At 42.5% G+C, this 22024-nt stretch overlaps 1 protein-coding gene and 1 non-coding gene across 3 annotated transcripts in view; one reads left to right on the top strand and one right to left on the bottom strand.

Annotated features, from left to right (window-relative positions):
* WWTR1 (WW domain containing transcription regulator 1) overlaps positions 1 to 22024 on the bottom strand; it is a 138204-nt gene that overhangs the window by 76962 nt on the left and 39218 nt on the right. The gene's annotated exons all lie outside the window — the stretch shown is intronic.
* On the top strand, positions 3027 to 3133 carry LOC122676210. The gene has a single exon (XR_006335494.1). It is a non-coding gene; the product is annotated as a U6 spliceosomal RNA (small nuclear RNA).

Consider the following 22024-nt stretch of genomic DNA (forward strand, 5'->3'; position numbering starts at 1 on the left):
GACATTCAACCTAACTCGAATCTACTTCTCAGGTGACAAAAGCTTTTAGGCTCAGTCATACTGGCTACGAGGAGATGCATTTACAGGCAGTGTAACCTCAAGTACATTCTATGGGATTTAAGTCCTAGAAGATAAACCCCCAAACCAGCACCCCAAAAAAGTGTTGTTATCAAATAAACTTGGGAAACACTGAATGCTACATTTCCCTCCTAAATTGCACTATTACAAAAAAGCTCTGTGTTTGAATTAGCTTAACCTAACATTTATTTCAGGTGTGATCTTTTCTTTCACTTTATTAATATGTTGTAGAATATATTCTGGACTTCCCAAGTGGCGCTAATGGTAAAGAACTCGCCTGCTGATGTAGGAGATGTGGGACGAAGGTTCCATCCCTGGGTCGGGAAGATCCCCAGGAGGAGAGCATGGCAACCCACTCCAGTATTCTTGCCTGGAGAATCCCACAGACAATGAAGCCTGGTGGGCTATAGTCCATGGGGTCCCATGGAGTCAGATGTGACTGAAGCAACTTAGCATGCACTCATGCAGGCAGAATACATTTTAGGAATCAGAATATACCATTTGTGGTATTTATCCCAAGCACAGCATCAGACTCAGTTCAGCGGCACTGCCTGAACACACAATGTCCTTCAGACGCGAAAATTAAAGAAAGTGAGAGTGTTAGTCGCTCAGTTGTGTCCGACCCTGCAAACCCATAGACTATGGCCCACGAGGCTCTGTCCACAGGATTCTCCAGGCAAGAATACTGCAGTGGGTTGCCATGCCCTCCCATACTTCAGCTATTATAGCACTATTTTTATACCCAACTGACCGGAATTAAAAAACATAGGCAGCTCGCATCCAGAATCAGTGGGCAAATGTGAGTGTAATGCTATGGAGCTGTAATACCAAAGCAACCTGATGACAGAGTTTATCCAAAGCAGAATTCGTATAAAGATTAGAGGGCTGGAGAGAGATAGTGAGAGACATATATGGGCATGTGTATGTATATTATGATTTCAAACTATTTCATGTTTGTTATATACATTTCCATTTATGAAAGCTGGAAATTAAACTTGTGTTTTTAAAGAGTAAACTGAATTTTTGCACCCAGAAGCTTTTAGCTTTCTTCCTTACTTCAAAATCGAGAGCTTGTAAGAATCTGTCTATTCTTAGTGTGGCTTCAAAATGTAGCTTCCTTGGTTCGGGGGTCACAGCTGCTGCAAACCACTCTGGGTGGCTCCGCTCCATCCCCTTGAAACAACTGGTGGGAACCCAGCACTTAGGCCATCAACCCAGCTGTTCAATCTCACCTTCTAATTTTAGCAAGTCACTTTGCAACTAATGTCACTAGGGCATGTCACATTGAAACCACACCAGAGAAGGTTGATTCCTATCTGCTCCCCGCCCCCACCCCCTAAAAAATTAAAAAGAAAAACAAAACTCCAGGCACACAGAGCAAAGTCACCCACAGATACCTACAACAATACCACCCAGATGCACATCGCAGGACCCTCGAGACCCAATTTACATGGGGCATACTGGCCATCTAGTATTCTTGCCTGGAGAATTCCATGGACAGAGGAGCCTGGCAGGCTACAGTCCACAGGATCGCAAAGAGTCGGACACGGCTCAGCAATTAACACGACCACCACCACTGGGGATCTAGGAAGGCTTCTCTGGACACTACAAGTGGGATTCCATCTCCCTGCCTAGTTCAGCCCATTAGGTGGTTACCTATTAGCAGCTGCAGAGCCCGACAGCCTGAGAATTCATGAAAACCAACCTTGGGTCAAGAGACTTACACATACACTGTGCGGCCAGCCTTCTTACTAGAATGCAGGGTGCATGCTTTTCTGCACTGTTAATGTACCATAAAATTGTCATGAAGCCTTCATAATGTAATTACTTGCACCAAACTGATTATACATGCCCCCAGCCTCGTTTTCTTTTATTTCCTCTTTTTTTTTCCCAACTGCATGCTCAATGCAATTACTTGTCCCAAAGCCAAGCAACTTCAGAATTATCTATTTATTATCCTTTCCGAGTTACTAATTAAAATAATTTCCTTCCATGAAAAATAGTTGCTCTTTTCCTGAATTCACTTCGGGATGCTCATCACTGAGGAGAACTCCAGGAATGCCTTGCTAAGCTCCCCTATAATTGACTGCCTCCATTGTTAACATATGCGTGGACTTAAAAAACATTAAACGACTTATCCAAATGGAAACAAAATGCCCTTTGAGTTCCATTGATAACTTAACCTTTAGCGTTTTGGATTAAATCCCACTTCTCGGGAAGCAGGGGAAGCCTCTGAATGAAACCATTATGTAAAACATTGTTGTGGGAATTATTCTGTGTGAAAATATATACAGTATATCATTTACAATGTCTTTGAAGGTGGGTTTTCATAATTCCAAACTAAAATATACATATCTTTTATGGCTTCTCTAGTTCGCGCTCATTCTTTTAGGGAACTAGAAGCAATTTTGAGCAGACTAATGAACCCATCACACCAGACATCAAGCGTGATACCCTTGGGGACTGTGAGGGTCTAGAAGAGGGCAGATGGGGTACTTCTAGGTGCTAGGAAACTCTTATTTCTTGAAAGCTGCTTGTGTGGGTGTGTCCAATTTGTGAAAATTCAACAGGCAACATACTTAAGGCCTGTGTACTTTTCTATAAAAATTATAGTACATTTTTAAGGTAATTAAGAGAAACGTCATTTTTTAAATGATTTCCATTTTAAAAAATAATTTCTATAAAAGAAAAAAGATGTGGCTGGCATCTAGCAGAAACATAAACATTAACCTTGAGTGTTTACCAGGAACAGCATTAAAGCTAGTCTACTTTTCTACTTTGTTTTTTTTAAATGGTGCAAAATATTTCCTCTGAACAAACCACTGTAAAAAAACAAAAACAAAGAAAAATCTGAAACAATTGGGAAAGTCTGAGTAAGCACTGGGAATTAGGTGATATTAAGAAAGTATTGTTTGTATCTTGACTTCATGCAATAAGGAATACACAAACTGCTCGCTTCGGCAGCACATATACTAAAACTGGAAGGATACAGAGAAGATTAGCAAGGCCCCTGCTCAAGGATGACACGCAAATTGATGAAGCGTTCCATATTTTTCAAAAAAAGAAAAAAAAAGGAATACACAAACTCACTTAAGTATTTTTGTCAAAATTTTCAACCTCATGTCATCCTAAGAAATCCAAGTGGAACACTAGTCTAAAAAATTTTTTAAACTTAATATTGTGAAAAAGAAACAAAATGGTAAAGGGGAGAGGAGCACTTTTCTGAATCAAAACAGAGGCATGAAACTATAGCATGGAATATGTGAACACACACAGTGGCAGAAGATATTGTGCAACTGGGAGAATTTGAACAAGGGCTATATATTAAGTTATATTATTTAACAAAGGCTAATTTTCTTGGGTAATCATGGTATTTGCTATTGTGCAAAAGAATGTCCTTACTCTTAGGAGCTGCATGCTGAAGTATACAAGGGCGAAACCATGGTTTAGTGAAAAAAGAAAATACACCAAGAGACGTGTGGTGAAACATTCAGAATTGCTGAATTCAAATGAAGAGTGCACTCCTCAGTACTTTTCTGGGTTTGAAAATATTCAAAAAATTTTTTAAAAAATCATTGTTAATTTCTTTAGGTCTGAAAATGACAATTTTGTTATGCAGGAATATGTCTTTAATTTTTAGAGATAACTACTCAAGCATTTAGAGTTAAAATACATCTATTATTTGCTTGAAAATACTTCCATTAAAGAATAGGATGCAAATATGGCAAATGTTAACCATTTTTAAATCTAGGTAAGGGGTTTATATAAATATTATAAATAGGTAGTCATTGTACTTCATGCATGTTTGAAATTTTATATACAAAAATGTCAAAAATAGCAAGTTTTGTAGTATTTCTTCACTCTCTCTCTCTGTTTTTTGTTTTTTGTGGGAGCCACACAGTGGGGCATGCAAGATCTTAGTTCCCTGACCAGGGATCAAACCCGTGCTCCCTGCAGTGGAAGCTCGGAATTTTAACCATGGACTACCAGGCGAGCCCCCTTTTCCTCTCTTTACCAATAAAAAATCTTCCCAACTTTTTCTGGTCTCAAGTTACCAAAATAAATTTCAGTAGAATACCCCCCCCCAATTAATTTTCAAAGTTCTGCCTGAACTGATAGAGCTTGGATAGACACCATTAGCTCAGTGAACCTACAATTCCATTTGTAGAGTCGGACAGCACACTTCCCTCTCAGCTTATAATCAGGGGAGGGGATGGTAAATGTGCTAAGAAAAATCCTGAAGTCTGCTCTTGGCCATCTTCCATAGATGAGCCCTCTCAGACACAGACAACACGAGGGCCTTCGGGCATGTTTTTTTCTCCTGGACCATTCTGCACTGGGGAATTAGCTCTGCCCCCAAAACCCTTGCTGGAACCCAGGCAGGCCCCGGCACCAGAGCTCTCCGGGAAGACCACTCTGTCACCCGCTGCGAAATCAGTGCACGGACTCAGAAAAGTGCAGAGCCCACCTCACAGGGGCCGTCCGACCGCAGGAAGTGAGAAACCGCAGATCTGAATCCACCAGGAGACCGCTCTGCCGCAGTGGGCCTTTGACGGGGACCTGCCCTCACGGGCGTTTTCTCTATTAGGGCAACAGAGGGCAAAGAGCCCCGAGAGCGGCACCTAATCCCTTCACCTCAGTCCCTGGAGGCCAAGCTGCACAACAGGCAAGCCTGCAGGGGGAGGAGTCAGAAAACACTTGGGTTTGAAGGCCACATCTGCCTCTCACTGGCTATGAGACCTTGGACAAGCTACCCAGCCTCTCTCTAATGCTCAGCTTCTTTATCTGTAAAATGACATCACAAGCAGAGCCTGCCGAACAGGTGGAGGGGTGGGGGGAATGCGGGAAGGTGGTCAAAAAGTGCAGCTTTCAGTTAAAAGGTAAGGCTTGGTGATACAATAATGTACAGCAGGGCTATAGTTAACGATACTGTATTGTGTATTTGTAAGTTGCTTAGAGAGTGGATCTTAACAGTTCTCATCGCAAGAAAAAAATCTGTAACTATGTGAGGTGATGGCTGTTATATTCATCATTTTGCAATATATTAATACGCTGGTGGTGGTGTTCAGTTGCCAAGTCGCGTCCGACTCTTTCTGACCCCATGGACTGCAACATTTTGCAATACACACATACCAAATCATTATGTTGTACATGTTAAACTCTGGGCGTGTGACTTAATCACTCTGCACCTCAGTTTCCCACCAACAGCTACGGCATAAAAAGACCTTCGAACAAAGCCTGGCAGGTAAAAAGCTATCAATCAGCATTACCTACCATTTAATTATTAGGACTAAAGCACCCACCCCACAGATTTATCTTGAAATTAAAGTTACTAAAGCAGAGAAAGCTCTTAGCATTGTGCCCAGCACATCATAATTGCCTATAAATGTCTGCTATGTGTCTGGAGACAAAAATGGCAGAAAAGGGGTGTTGCAGGCATCGAGCAGGTGGAGACCAGGGTTGCAGCTCCACAGCCGATGGTGCCTACGGGGTATGTGGCAGCCTGGCTGGGAGGGGAGTTTGGGGGAGGATGGATTCATGCATCTGTATGGTTGGGTCCCTCTTCTGTCCACCTGAAACTATTACACTATCGTTAACAAGCCACACTCCAAAAAGTTTAATAAAAAGAAAAAACTACAGGGTATCACACGCTGATAGGGCTGAAGCTGATAAACTGCTACAGAAAAAAAAATACAGTTTTGTGGTGGGGGGGACATTCACAGAATGGAGGGGAAAAAAGTGTTTGCTGTTATTACTGGACTTCACAGTGGTTCTGTTAAGTAAGCATAGCCAGTATTGGCGCTTTGCAGATGAGGAAACAGGGTGAAAAAGACGCAGTGACCTTCCCTCTGTTACATGCGGACCGACAACAGTGACTGCCACTCCATCTTACTTCCTAAAATTCTCCACGCCTCAAGGATCCAGTAGGAAGGAGAGGAAAGAAAAAAAAAAAAAAAAACCACTAAAATAGCATTTGAAGATATACTCATGAACATTAGCCTAAGCATTCTGAAGCTAAGATTAAGACAAAAACTAGGAAGTGATGGAAACAATGGTAGACTGCCCTGAGAAAGATGCTGGGAGTTGAAGCAACCCTGGACACAAGTGGACTTAACTTTGTGCCACAGAAAGCTCCTGCTGAAATCCTTTTTTGTTTGGTTTATTTTAATCACATTTTAAATGCAGAGAGAGCTCCCTTTGAAAAATAATTCTGCTACAAAGCTTTCTGGAAAGTCGGTGATTATTTTTATTTTTTTTTTCTAAAGAATTGACCTCCCACCCACTTTATCAAGTTATTATAGAGAGTGCGTGCCTTCAGGTGGGTGTTGGTCCATCTCAAGTAGAGTGATGGCCCCTAAACATGCGCCAATACTGAACAGAGGTGATGGGGTTTGATCTATACACACAGTGGACCAGAAGAAGCCGCAAAGGCAGATTCTCCCACCAGGTGCTTTGCATCATCTCTGTTTCTCCGCAGCACATTAGCTCAGATCTCACAATGCAAAACTCACAGCACAATGCCAAAGTCAAGAACACAAGTCGGAGTGCCTTCCTGACACTGTGAGTCCTAGTCACCTCCCAGCTGTTGGCCTCCTACAGAATCTCAGGAATCTTCCTTGCATGGTTATCTCCTTTAATACAACAATCCTGCAAAGAGAGATTATCCCCATTTTATGAATGAGGAACTGAGGTTCAAAAAGTTTATGTTCTGAGACGTGCCTGAAGCCCCAGAGCTCATAAATCATGTAGGAATCTGGACCCAGGCCTGCCTGGCACCAACGCCAAGCACTCTTGAAATTTTCTGTAATCTTCTTAGTGTCCCTCAGAGGAGAAAAGAAGATTCTCAGAATCTTAAGAATCTGAATCCAAAATTAAAAGAAAATAAATATTTTAAAGAATTAAGCCCAGTAGAGTCCAAGAATTCCCCCATGGGCTCTGCACAGAGCAAGCCATCGCTTTCTAAACAAATGCAGGCTGCCGGGTGCCCCACCCCTGAGTCTGGCACCTCCTGCTTGGTTCGCAGAGGCCACAGCGGTGACCATGCTCTCTGGTCCCCTACAATCTGTCCTGGGTTGGCACACGACTCCAAGATTAACTTTTACAAGTCCAGTCACAGCTGGGGAAGTTGATGCGGTATTAAAAGAGAGCCAGAGGGAAACAGAGCAGGTGGGGGTGAAGAAAAATCAAAAGGGGGTAAGAACTAGCACTCCCCTCCCACTGAAGAATGGGAGTCCGTTGCTGGGCAACAAGGAGGAGAAAAGCAGTTGACAGCCACCCTAGCATCTGCAGCTGGGCTTCAGTTCAAGAAAAGGAACACTTGCTTTTAGCTTCTGCCTCTATGCTACAGAGCTGCACTTATAAATTTATGTTTTCCACACTTTTATTCATTTTCACCTTCCAACTGGCAGACTTTCTTTCCAAACCTCTTCAAGGAGATATAAAACTCAACTGAATGGAGAAAACTTCTAAGAGTAGCATCATTCAGGATTTTTTTTTAGCGAAATAAATATAGGTGGTGTTTTTAACCGCTATAACTTGCAGTGGTAGGTATAACCACTCAGCGTGCGTGGAAGGGGGAAGGCTTCATGACACTTTTGATCATACTGTCCCCACAGTTTTACACAATCAAGAAGGTGGCTTACTCACTTGGAGCAACAGGGATGGACGTAGAGATTATCATACTAAGTGATGCAAGTCAGACAGAGAAAGACAAGTGTCATATGATACCACTTCTATGTGGAATCTAAAAAGTAATAATAATATAAATGAACTCACAAAACAGAAACAGATGCATAGACATAGAAAACAAACATGTTGCCAAAAGGAAAGTGGGGGAGGGACAAATGAGGAGTTTGGGATGAACATATACACACTACTGTATATAACATAAACGAGGACTCACTGTATAGCACTGGAAGCGATATGTAATATTTTGTAATAACATAATGGAAAGGAATCTGAAAAAGAATAAATGTTTAACTGAATCACTTTACAGTATACCTGAAACTAATACAACACTGTAAACCAACTATACTTCAATCTTTAAAAAAAAAAAAAGTTGGCTAACTTGTTTAGATTTTTTTAATTTGACAAAAATGAGTAAACCTTTGGTAAATTTCTTGCTATTTTAGTGACAGAAGCATCAAAGCTAGGGTCTTAGCATTTTTATATTTAAATTCTATTTTATGTTTCAGCCCTCAGGAGAAAAATACATTTAAACAGACTTTTCCATAAGGACTAACAGTTACACATCCAGATGCAGCTCACAGTGTTATTTTCAAGAAAGAGCCTTGCAAAGATGTTTCAAATATACACATCACCATGCCCCATGCCCATCAAGCTTTATATAATGATGTAAATAGACTGGCAATTAAAACATTAGGATTCTTTAATACTCATCCAGATTCTATCGGGGTCACTGATTACAACACCACAAATCATAAGCCTCTACTACGCTGTGTAAGTCCTGTAACTTTCCCCAACGGAACTCCTGTGTTCCTCAGGCTCTTTGTGCTATGTAAAGCTCACAAGTAGACTACGGAGAAGACCAGATGTACAGGTATCTTTAAGGCAGCCCCACCCTACTAAATAAACGGTTTTACTACTAATAGTATCCAGCAACTCATATACATTCATCACATATTAGAGGGGCTGCGCTTCTGAAAAGCTGTTATCAAATAGCTCTTTTTAAACCAAAGCCCCTTTTCTCTCTCACTTACATATGATCAGCGCTTCCTCCTAGGAGACAAAAACGTACATTCCACGCACACCTTGAATATTAAGAAATGGAAAAAAAACCCTGGGACCATATAATCTAACCTCTTTGTTAATCTGTCTTCTGCATCAATGTGCCACATTCCTAAGTGACAGCAAGAAGCATGAGAATCACACATCTCACAGACCATCTCAACCCACCCCACGGAGGAAAGGGAACCAGACTTGGGTGTGAGGATTATTTTTTTCTGAGTGCAAGCCCAGGAGATCTCCCATTACTCGAGGGGTCTGCCCACCACTCTGAAGAGTGGCTCTATCAACAGTCTACCAGTGGCAGCAACTGGCTTTACCCTAGGCTTAGCTTTATAAGGTGACAAAGTGACGGCCTTACTCTCGAGGGCAACTCATTACATATAGACTTTATATATTACGATCTGTGTATGAGAGCAACTTAATGATACCTGTCTATAAAATTATCATTGATGGATCAACCAATTTTTAATCATGTGCCATTGATGTTCCATTCCTGCCATGTTTGAATCATGTCAGTCTATAACGTAAGAATTCCAAAACTTCAACAACAAAGGTCTACCGTGGGAACCTTATTCAGAAATTAATGTCACTCTACATAGTACTGGTGTGTAGATTAACAGCTGGATATTGGAGGGAAGATTTGATTCATCAAAGTTAATAGGCAGGGGGAAACAATAGGTCTGATTAACAAATGGATTATTCTTAGACCCTTGGCTAATTTCAAAAGGCTAAGCTTATTGGTTCCCATGGCAGAAAATGCAGAACAAATAACCAGGTTAATCACTGAAGTTCAAAAAAGTTGGCCAGTAATGGTCGTCAAGGGTTCTGTGTCCAGGAAATCCCGCCAGACAGGCAATGTTTGCAAAAGGCTGGGAAATATGGTCCACTGCCATCAAAAACAGATGAAAAGCAGGATTTGGTTAAAAGAGTGAGTCTTTGCCCAAGCAAAACCTTTCCAAAATAAAGAAACAGTGTACGCCAGCTGCCAGCTGACCTCGGCTGAAAAGAGGGGACAGTCCCGCACTGCTGTTCATTATACTGACTCTCAGTACTACCAAATGGTGTTGAGTGGAAATAAGACTCAATCAGAGCAGACCCTGACAACCCTGACGGCGTGGTAATATCCCAAACTAAAAGACTAGGATTATCATCATATCACGTGGTTTTTAAACTTAAAAGTAAAATATACCCAGATAATATCTATCCAAGTGTTAAGAGAAACTACAATAACAGGAGGAAGGACTTAGCCATGTGTTCAAAAACAACCAAATTCCAAGCATTTTCAGAATATCTCCAGGATATCTTTAAAAGAGCAACAAGGTATATATTATGGGCTTCCCAGGAGGCTCGGTGGTTAAGAAGCCTCCTGCCAATGCAGAAGACACAGGTTCAGAAAGATCCCCTGGAGTAAGAAATGGCAACCCACCCCAGTATTCTTGTCTTGGAAATCCCGTGGACAGAGGAGCCGGTGCCTGGGTTGTGAAAGAGTTGGACACGGCTGAGTGACTAAACAACAACAACAAAAAGGTATATATTATACAGAGCTATTACACAGGGCAAGGGATTGTTAATAATAAGTGAAAGTGAAGCCGCTCAGTTGTGTCCGACTCTTTGCGACCCCGTGGACTGTAGCCCACCAGGCTCCTCCATCCATGGGATTCTCCAGGCAAGAATACTGGAGCAGGCTGCCAGTTCCTTCTCCAGGGGATCTTCCCAACCCAGGGATCTAACCCAGGGCTCCCGCATTGTAGGCAGATGCTTTAACCTCTGAGCCACCAGGGAAGCCCTTATTAATAATAACCTCTTCTAAAAATAATGTCATTAGAGCAGTACTACAAGGCTCTACCTGTAACACAGGAAGAGTCTACAGGAGGTCTCCTATGGAAATACAATTCTGTTAACAGATGTAAAATGCTTGGCACAGAGGAAGCATTATGTAAGTATTAGTTGAGCTAATAAAGACACATGCCCAAAAGCGGAAAGAGAAGCCTGCCAACTTTCTCATCCAATCCTAACACGGTGTGCCTTTCTCATCCCTCCAAGAAACTCAAGCTGAGATCCAGTCCTCTGTTCCTGACATTTTTGTTCACCTGAACAGGAATAGAAAAACAAATGTCACAACAAGCATGAATTTCAGCTCATGCACCTTCCTTTTCACCTTGGAAGGAAGAAGGCCACATCCCCAAGATAGGAATCACCCTAGGTACCCATGTGATCCATTAAATGAAGTTCAAATAAAATGTCTCCTTAAATCGTGAAATTGCCTGTTTAAAATTCACATAATCAACTACTTGACCAAGAGAACATGGTGCCAGTTTCCAAGCTCAAGTCTTTACAAACTTGCAACTTCTACGTTCTGTCCCTTGGAATGCTCATTCTTAGAACCTAGCCACCATGTCATAAGGAAGCTCAAGCAGTCAATAGAGAGACCCTAATGTGGAGAAACCGATGCACCCAGCTGACAGCCAATTCCAACCTGCTAGCCATGTGAGTGAGCTGCATTGCAGAGGTTATCTAAGCCTAGGCAAGCCACTCTGATGGGCACTGTGGAGCAAAGACAAGCTGTTCCTGCCAAGTCTGATCAAATTGCAGATTAGGAAGCAAAATTAATAATTGATGTTTTAAGTCCCCCCTCTCCTCTCCCACAAAAAAATCACACTATCACAGTAAAACACAGATCTATGCTCAGGTTAATTAATCAATACTCCTGAAGTTAAAATATACAAATTCTAAGAGATGGGTGCATATTTTAAAAGAAGCAACCAAAAAATGACTATTTCTCCTTTTCTTGAAACTTCAGGATCAATTGTCCCCGAGAATTTCCCCATAGTTAACATGTAATACTTTTCTAGTTCACAACCAGTACAAATACCCACAAACCAACACAGGCTCTGATTTTTCATTCTATATTATCGTTTAAACAAAGCAGTACGACCAAGGATATGAAAAACCTTTCTAGACTTTTTAAAACAAGGTCCTGTTCCTTACATACCTTATAAAAGTCCTCTAAACTACTTGAGAAATTTGTGCATATTTACAACGTCTAGAAAACAATCCTAAAGGCCATATAACAAACAACCTGGTATACAGTATGCAGCGGCTGCCTCAATACAGAAAGAATTTAATGTAAGCAACATGTGAGTGTTGGGGTGCACTTCAGTTCAGTTCAGTCTCTCAGTCGTGTCCGACTCTTTCTGACCCCATGAACCGCAGCACGCCAGGCCTCCCTGTCCATCACCAACTCCTGGAGTCCACCCAAACCCATGTCCATCGAGTCGGTGATGCCATCCAGCCATCTCATCCTCTGTCGTCCCCTTCTCCTCCTGCCCCCAATCCCTCCCAGCATCAGGGTCTTTTCCAATGAGTCAACTCTTCGCATGAGGTGGCCAAAGTACTGGAGTTTCAGCTTCAGCATCAGTCCTTCCAATGAACACCCAGGACTGATCTCCTTTAGGATGGACTGGTTGGATCTCCTTGCAGTCCAAGGGACTCTCAAGAGTCTTCTCCAACACCACAGTTCAAAAGCATCAATTCTTTGGTGCTCAGCTTTCTTCACTGTCCGACTCTCACATCCATACATGACCACTGGAAAAACCATAGCCTTGACTGGATGGACCTTTGTTAGCAAAGTAATGTCTCTGCTTTTTAATATGCTATCTAGGCTGGTCATAACTTACCTTCCAAGGAGTAAGCGTCTTTTAATTTCATGGCTGCAATCACCATCTGCAGTGATTTTGGAGTCCAAAAAATAAAGTCTGACACTGTTTCCACTGTTTCCCCATCTATTTCCCATGAAGTGATGGGATCAGATGCCATGATGTTAGTTTTCTGAATGTCAGACCTCATTTATATTTATTCAAAGAGTTTTACATTGGTGGTTGCGGTAGGTCTTATTTCTATCAGGTTTTAAACTCCTTTTGAGTCCAGACCACATCTAATTTACCGCTAACAACCACAAACCAGACCCCACTAGAAAAACTATCAATATGCATTTTGCAGACACTGAAATAGTGCTGGGGGAAATGAGGAAAGAGTATAGAAGTTTTCCCACGGAGAAGAATTGTATCTATGTAGGGTTCAAAAAAAATGTTAGGAAAACTCAAGGCAAAGTTCAATTACATTTTCATTCTCAAAGTCACAGTGTAACAGGATATTTTAAAACCTTTCATATTTGTGAATGAGCATTCACATCTATTTTTGCTAACAACTACTTTGTAATGATCTGGATTAAACAATAAGGGAAGGGTGTGAACAAAGGCAACTCGCGATGAGAAGATGTTTTGGGCAGCAAGGATCCTCCCTCTTTCATTGCACTCTGAACCCTGACCAGCCCTCAAATCCTAAGCAGTCATAGGATCTTAAGCGCTTGGTATAAAGCAGGGGTCCCCAACCGGGCCACACAGCAGGAGGTGAGCAGTGGGCAAGCAATCCAAGTTTCATCCGTACTTACAGCCCCTCCCTCATTGCTCAGATCACCACCTGAGCTCCACCTCTTGTCAGTTCAGTGGTGGCATTAGATTCTCCTAGGAATGAGAGCCCTAACCCTAGAGTCAAGGTGGAATATCCTGAGATTGCCACAAAATAAAAATAAAGTGCACAATAAATGTAATCAACCAGAATCAACCAGAAACCAACCGCGCCTTCCTGCCTCCAGTCCTTGGGAAAATCGTCTTCCATGAAACTGGTCTCTGGTGCCAAAAAGGTTGGGTACTGCTGATATAAAGGACAAAATCTCAGGAGCTTAACCTCCAGTGGTTGATCATTACTGTGACACAACTTTTGAGTGTTCACTAAACCCCTTAAACTGCTCATAGGTTTCATCATTGTTTAAACTGACCATATTGATGTTCAAAGAATTTATCAGAAAAGCATAATTTTAAAGCCAACTAATAACAATCAGGCTTCATACAACTCTAGGCTCCAACTGTATTTTCAAACTGCAAAACATACTAACTTTGAGTAAGAATGTTTAAAATCTGCCGGGAGGAGACTCTGGAGGTAACACCGGGTCCCTCTTACCTTGAGGAGCCAGAGTCACTGACCTGCTCCTCTTTGTCCCCACTCACCCAGGACCCACAAACTGCTTTCATCACCACCTCTCTCTGGCTTCCCACCAAGTCGTCAAGAGACACATTTCTGAGTTCAGTCGAGTAACCAGATTCTATGAAATAAATAAAAGGAAAATGGAGTTCATGACTGAAATCAAGCTGGGTGGAGACATAAAGGGTCTTTTGTTAATAACTGTACAAGGGAATGCAAATGAAGGCAGGCTTCACAAGGAATTCTGACATCTTAATGAAGATATACGAAGAATGTTTGGCATATAAACCTCAATTGCAAGGGGAAATGGTCACACAAAAATACTGGTTTATGATTTCTTTAGCTTCAACACAATTCAAAAGACAGTTCCTTCATAATAATCCTAATAACTGAATTGTGAGGGTTTTTTTTTTTTCCTGTTCTCTAATTACATTCCCCAACCCCCACTACACTTGTCCAATTCTTCTTTCTTTGGTTAACTCTGTAGTGGAATAGTTCATCAGCTTGCCCTAAAGCTGGGTACTGCCCCACTGATGAAATCATGAGAGTGATTAGATTTCTCTACGCCACACAGAAAATTTTCTGTTACACAGTTTTCTTTGTTCCTGTTCTTAGTAATGAAAAAAAATCAACTGACATTTTCTCCCAATAATGATTGGATTATGAGATAATTTCACTTAAAAAAAAAAATGCTGTCTCAGTAAAATGCTTAGCGGGTGCTACATAAATGTCCCAGAAGACAGCAGCATGTGAGGCTGTGCAGATTTCACGAGGAACACATTTCCCACACCCAAGGTCAGTGACGCTCTTCTGCCACAGTCACGGATTTTATGTTGCATTCAAGACACAGAGAATTAGAAAGACAGAGAATTCATAAAATGTATTCAAAGGACAGGATGGTTTTTAACTTTAGAAGCAGCAAGAATAATATTACCAGCAGAAACACACTATAAATAAATTGTTATGTAAAGTATTTTCATATTTCATAATATGCAAAGCTTTTTTTTCTTTCGATCCTCCTGATATTTATTTCATGTGCTATGTCCAGAAGATAAATATTAAGAATTATCAATCCCACCTGATAGGTAAAGAAACTGTACTGGTGGTTAAATAATTTGCCTATAGTCATGCTGCTAGAAAATACCTCAGACCCAGTCACCTGGGATGGACACCTCATTATCATTATAGCTCTCAGCCGGCAAGTCCCAGCGCACCTGAGAAGGGGATGCCCACAGGCTTTTGCAAGAGCACCTGACTTGGCTTTGACATCTCAGCCACCAGAGGAGGAGCTGGAAAAGAAGCCAATCTTGGGAAATCCATGAGAGCAGGGCCTGGTTTACTCCTAGGGTTCTGGTTCCAGGATAAAAGGCTGTAATATAATTCAGGGGCTTCCCTGGTGACTCAGAGGTAAAGAATCTACCTGCTGATGTAGGAGACACAGGTTCGATCCCTGATCCGGGAAGATCACACATGCCTCGGAGCAGCTAAGCCAGTGAGCCACAACTATTGAGCCTGGCCTCTAGAGCCCAGGAGTCACAGCTAGTGAGCCCACGTGTCGCAACTACTAAAGCCCTAAAGCCCATGTTCGGCAACAAGAGAAGCCATGGCAATAAGAGGCTGGCCCAAAGCTACGGAGTTTTCTCTGCTCACCGCGGCCAGAGAATGAAGAGCCGGCGCAGCCAAAAAGTGCGCTAAAGTCGCTCGGTCATGTCTGACTCTTTGCGACCCCATGGACTATACACTCCATGGAATTCTCCAGGCCAGAGCACTGGAGTGGGTAGCCTTTCCCTTCTCCAGGGGACCCTCCCAACCCAGGGATCGAATCCAGGTCTCCCGCATTGCAGCTGGAATCTTTACCAGCTGAGCCACAAGGGAAGCCCAAGAATACTGGAGTGGGGAGCCTATCCCTTCTCCAGGGGATCTTCCCGACCCAGGAATCAAACCAGCAAGTCCTGCATTGCAGGCGGATTCTTTACCAACTGAGCTATCAGGGAAGCCAAAAATAAATTAATTTTTTAAAAAGGGCTGTAATTCAGAAAATGCAGGAAGTGAAGGAAGGAGGTCAAAGAAGGCACTCTGGGACTTCCGGGAGGGCCAGGTGCTCTCCGGGTCACAGTTGCTGCTACAAGGGCTGCCTTAATCCCCAGTCCCTGGCCCAGCCCCATTCCTCCCGGCCCACATGCTGACCAGCTGCTCCGTGCTTCTGTGTGCGGAGCATGGGAGCAGATGTCAGCCAAATCCAAGGCTCCCGGCCCTCCACTCAGTACCCTTCCTCCTGACCCACCCCCACACCCTCCCTCAGCAACCCCCCACCTCCCCCGACCAAACAGGATGGCAGGCCAGGAGGCAGGCATGGGCACACATGCCCCCAGAAACCCCAGAGAAAGGTCCGCACGAAACCGAAGCCATAAACTCTGCACTGTGCCCCACCAAGCAGAAGGGGAAACGTCAATGGAAGCCTTGAGTTACCGAGGAGCATAGTCACCGCACCCCCTGGATTTCAGGATGTCAAGGTTCATGACAAGGCTTTCAGGACCACGCCCTTGCAGGAGCGAAGAATCACTCATTGAAGGGACAAGTAAATCAGAGGGAAGAGCACTGCGAAGGCCCAGTGGCTAGCAAGAATGCAATCTTTAGAAGGAACTATAAGAAGTTTGGCTTTCCATGTGACTCAGTGGGTAAAGAATCTGCCTGAAATGCAGGAGACTCGGGTTTGAGCCCTGGGTCGGGAGGATCCCCTGGAGAAGGAAATGGCAACCCACTCCAGTATTCTTGCCTGGGAAATCCCATGGACAGAAGAGCCTAGAGGGCTACAGGCCATAGGGTAGCAAAGAGTCGGACACCACTTAGTGACCAAAAAACAACAATAACATAAGAAGTTCAATCTGGATGGAAAGTAGGGGTTAGGTCACAAGGGCCTTGTAAGGACGTTATGGCACTTGAATTTTATCCTAAAGCCAAATGAGAAGCTTTACAACAGATGATATGACATTAATACATTAGTCTTTTAAGAAAATCACTCTGGCTGAAGCCTGGCAACCAATCAGAGGAGAGTAAGACCATCTCAAGGAGGTGATCAGGAGCCCAAGTAAGAGATGCTGGTGACCTAGACCAGGAAACATAGAGAAGGGAGGTTATGGAGACACTGATCAAGTGCGACTGTGAGAAAGACGATGTGGGAGGTGAGGAAGAAATGACGGGTGAGGTTCCAGCTTGAGCAATATTTACTGAGTTTCAAACAATGGAAGAGAAGCAAGTCTGGGAGTGAGATCATGAATTCATGTCACACATGTTGGGGTGACTGCGGTATACACAAGTGGATGTGTCTAATGGGCAAGTGGACGCAAGTGTCTGGAAAACAAAAGAGAGATTTAAGCTGCAGGTTTAGACCAGGGGCTTGTCTGAGAACAGATGTGAAACCGATTCTCTAGTTGCTGAAAAGTAGCCATGCCTTATAAGACGTCTAGCCCCAACCACTCCATGAAGCTGCTTTCTTATCAGCAGCTCATGTTCTGAACTCCTGAACTTGATAGTCTGTATAATATCACTGAGATTTTGGCAGAAAAAGATCAAACAGTTGTACAGACAGCCACTGTCATTGAATGCATACTCATTATTTTTTAATTTTTTGGCCGTGCCACACACACAGTTTACGGGATCTCCGTTCCCTGACCAGGGACTGAACTCGGGCCCGCGGCAGTGAAAGTGCGGAGTCTTAGCTACTGGCCTGCCAGGGAATTCTACTAATAATTTATGCATAAGTACTTTCCTGCCCCACCCAACTTCAAGCTGTTTAAAGACAAAGATGTGTCTGATATAGATCCTGGATTTTCCAAGGCCGTCTTGGTTCCAAACAGCCTGGCCCTCTGCATTCCTGTGCCATTAAATTTTCTTTAAAAATTCCACCATTTCCTCAAACAGTAACTGAACATATCTTTCAGCAAATGTTATAATTAAACACATAGATGAAAAAATTGAGGACTACAAGAAGACATACAGACCCACAGGAGGAGGAAACATCAAGATCTCTCAGTGAATTCTATCAGCAGCCAATACTGGTACCTCTGAAGGGCCCATGGGAGACGCAGAATCTGGGTCACACCAACCTGGGTTGGCACTGAAGCTCCCCCATGGATAAGGATGCGACCTAGGGCAAACTGCGTAACTTCTCTGTGCCTCAAAAGTCTGCCTTGTGAGCCGAATATGGAAATACACAGCTAACAGGTTCATTCATACCACGCTGGGTCCATAAAGGCAACACAGACTCTACGTTCATCCAGCTTACTGTCAGGTCACGACAGAATAAATTCTAGTTGCTCTGAAGAAGTATAAGGCTTATAACAAGCGGAATCATCTGTTTCCAGAAAGGTCGGGGAAAGCTTCAACAAAGAGGGGACCTTTTAAGGCGAAACTTAAGAAGAATTAACTAGATGATAGGGTTCAAGTAAGGGGAATCCCAAGGAGCAGTAAATGGATGAGTGAAAAGCCTAAGGTCATAAGAAATGGGGAAAAAAAAATTTTTTTAAACAAATAAGCAAGGGACTTGTGGACACAGAGGGGAAAGGAGAGGCAGGGACAAATTGACAGAGTAGCATGCAAACATACACACGCCATATGCAAAATAAACAGCCTGTGGGAATTTGCTGTATGCCACAGGGGGCCCAAACCTGTGCTCTGCAACAAGAAGGGGGTGGGGTGGGCTGGGAGGTGGGAGGTGGGAGGCAGGTTCAAGAGGGAGGGGACATATGTATGTCTATGACCGACTTACGCTGATACATGGCAGAAACCAACACAATATTGTAAAGCAACTATCCTCCAATTAAAAATAAAATTTATTTAAAAAGAAACAACAAACAAGGACTTCCCTGGTGGTCCACTGCTTAAGACTCCTCGTTTTTAAAGCAGGGGACCCGGGTTCAATCCTTGATCAAGGAACTAAGATCCCCATGTACTGTGGGGCAACCAGACCCTCACGTCTCCACTAGACAGAAGCCTCTGCACTGTAATGAAAGATCCTGACACAGTCAAACAAATATTTTTTTAAAAATAAGCAAAAATTTGAAAAAAAGGTCTGAGGCCATATTTAACTTTATTTTAGTAGAAAAACAGAGGTGATCACTCTGAAGAGAAATAGAGGAGAGCAGGGAGTAGTCAAAGGGGAGTGATGGTGAACAACGGCTTTCTCTATTGTTGGATTATTTATTACTGCTATTGTCATAACACTATTATTATAAAGGTCTTTTTTTCCTAGCTGTAAAGCCTAAGAATGCCACCTTTTTACAAAAATAAACAAAACTTGTGACATCAAGGCCAAGTTGTGAGACAGCTTTAACAAGTATTGTGAAGTATTTCAGTTGTTTTTATTTTGCCTGAGATTTTTTTTTTTTAGTACTCATTTAATAAATGCATGTGGAATATTTTTATAAAGAGTGTTGTGTAACACACATATAAATCTACTAGTAGCGCTTAGAAGGCTGATAGTATTAACTAACTTCAGTGGCCTTTGATAACCTGACATAATAATTTTCTAAAGGACCTATGTGATTGACTTTTTGTAAAGCTCCAAGTTGAAAGAAGTACTTTCCAAATTTGCCACTGTAATTTTAAAGTATGAATTCATTCTCTGTCAGTGAGGAATGAGAGTCATCTTCCATGATTAACAACTTTAGGAGACTAGGAAAGTCAACAAAGACCTGTGTGACTGTAAAATTTCCTCTGATAATTCAAAAACATTACTCAGAGATTTGCCAGGAGATAACTGAAACAAAAAATACATGTATGAAAAACAAGTAGTGAGTAAGCAGACCTCTTCCGAAAAGTACAAATAAAACTACCCACCCATCACATTCAACACAAGATTCTCGATTTATTAGGGGAACAGCTTGGTCCTCAATGCCCAGACAAGTGTCCGGCACACAGGAGGTACTGGAAGTGTTGGATGAGCAAATAAATAACAAATGAGGAACTACAGTAAAAATGCAAAATGAATGTCTAATTTTTTATTTTTAATTATTCATATATTTTTTAACAAACATTTTTTTCTAGTTTTTTTTCTTTTTGAAAGCACACAACCTTCAACATCTTAGTTCCCCAACCAGGGATCAAGCCCGCACCCTCAGCAGTGAAACCGTGAGTCTTAACCACTGGATCACTAGGGAATTCCCACAAACATATTTTATATGTATAATTACTATATTATTTTTATAACTATAAGAAAGGCTATTTTTTGCAATGTAAAAAAAATTTCATTTGGAACACTGAAATGTACATTGTTGTATGCTGACCAACCCACCATCCATATCCATACATACTGAGCCACTGAGCCCCGTACAATTAGGGTACATTTGTTTCCCAATAAATATCTAAATAATTTTTAGGATGGTAAATTGCAAGAATGATCATCAGAAACAGAATGGAAGCACAAGTGATAGAGGGTCTAAAATATGAAGAGTCACATGAAACCTTAGAAGTTATCCGGCTTCCCTGTGGCTTGCTGGTAAAGAATCCGCCTGCAATGCAGGAGACCTGGGTTCGATCCCTGGGTTGGGAAGATCCCCTGGAGGAGGGAAAGGCTACCCACTCCAGTCTTCTGGCCTGGAGAATTTCATGGACTGTACAGTCCATGGGGTCACAAAGAGTCAGACACAGCTAAGCAACTTTCACTTTAGAAGTCATCTAGTCGACTTCCCTGGTGGTCCAGTGGCTAAGAATCCGCCTGCCAGTGCAGGAGACATGGGTTCAATCCCTGGTCGGGAATTAAGATTCCACATGCCTCAGGGCAACTAAACCTGAGCACCAGAACTGCTGAGCCCCGTGCCTTGGAGCCTGTGTTCCGAGACAAGAGAAGCCACCGCAGTGAGCAGCCTGTGCATCGTAACTAGAGGAAGCCCAGCAGCTAAGACCCAGCAAAGCCCAAAATAAAATACATAGAAATAAAAAATAAAATAAAGAAGCCCCACCACACACGAGATGGGTAACAAGGTCCAAAGTGCCACTCAATTTTGTATTAATGGGTCAGGGACATAAACACCTGAAGGATCACCCAAATTCCACTAGAGATTTTCTTTACAAATTTGTGTTAACTAATCATAATCAAATTATCTAATGAAAGGTGCATGCATGCTAAATCACTTCAGTCGTGTCTGACTCTTTGGGACCCATGGATTGTGGCCTGCCAGGCTCTTCTGTCCATGAGATTTTCCAGGCAAGAATACTGGAGTGGGTTGCCATTCCCTTCTCCAGGGGATCTTTCCAAACAGGAATCCAACCTGCATCTCTTACATCTCCTGCATTGGCAGGCGAGTTCTTTACCACTAGCACCGCCTGGGAAGCCGGTAAAATTTTGGTACTGAACACCAAAGACCACTACACCCTTCCCCTCTTCAAGAAATTACCATGCTAATTAATTAGGATAGAGAGGAGTCAGCAAATGATGTCCAGCAGCCAAATCCCATGCACCATCTGTTTTTCCACAGCCAGGAAGTTAGGCATGGTTTTCCCAGTTTTAAATAATTTTAACAAATTGGAAGTGTAATAATATTGGTGACACATGAAATTTCAGATTTCTGTGTCCACAAATAAAGCTTCGTTGGAACACAGCCATGTCCAACTGTTTAGGTATTGTCTGTGGCAGAGCTGAATAGCTGTGAGAGTAACCACAGGGCCCAGAGCCTAAAATACTTCTCATCTGGCCTGTTACAGAAAATGCCCGCAACCCGTGCACCAGGAGACAGTTAACGTGGCCTCCGTACATTTCACCTTCAGAGCCGGCCCTGTCCCCGCCAACCAGCTGTAGTCATTCACATGCTATTTCCTCTTCTTTGATTATTGAAACTCCACAGCAAACTATTGTTTTTACCAGTCACTCAGAAAACAAAGATAAAAGTTTCCACAGAGGAAATAATAACCTTTCTTTTCCAAGGCCCTCATCTGCCTCACTTGCAGTGAAATTAAAAAGCAATGCTTCATGGAGAAGGAAATGGCAACCCACTCCAGTATTCTTGCTATGAACAGAGGAGCCCAGTGGGCTATAGTCCATGGAGTCACAAAGAGTTGGATATGACTTATTGACTAAACAACAACAATGTTCGGTTGCTCTGGCTACTGTTTAAATAGTTGGGAAAACTATCCTGCCTCTATTGAACTTAACTTGGTAAAA

Source organism: Cervus elaphus, chromosome 19, assembly GCF_910594005.1.
Source record: "Cervus elaphus chromosome 19, mCerEla1.1, whole genome shotgun sequence".
Lineage (NCBI taxonomy): Eukaryota > Metazoa > Chordata > Mammalia > Artiodactyla > Cervidae > Cervus > Cervus elaphus.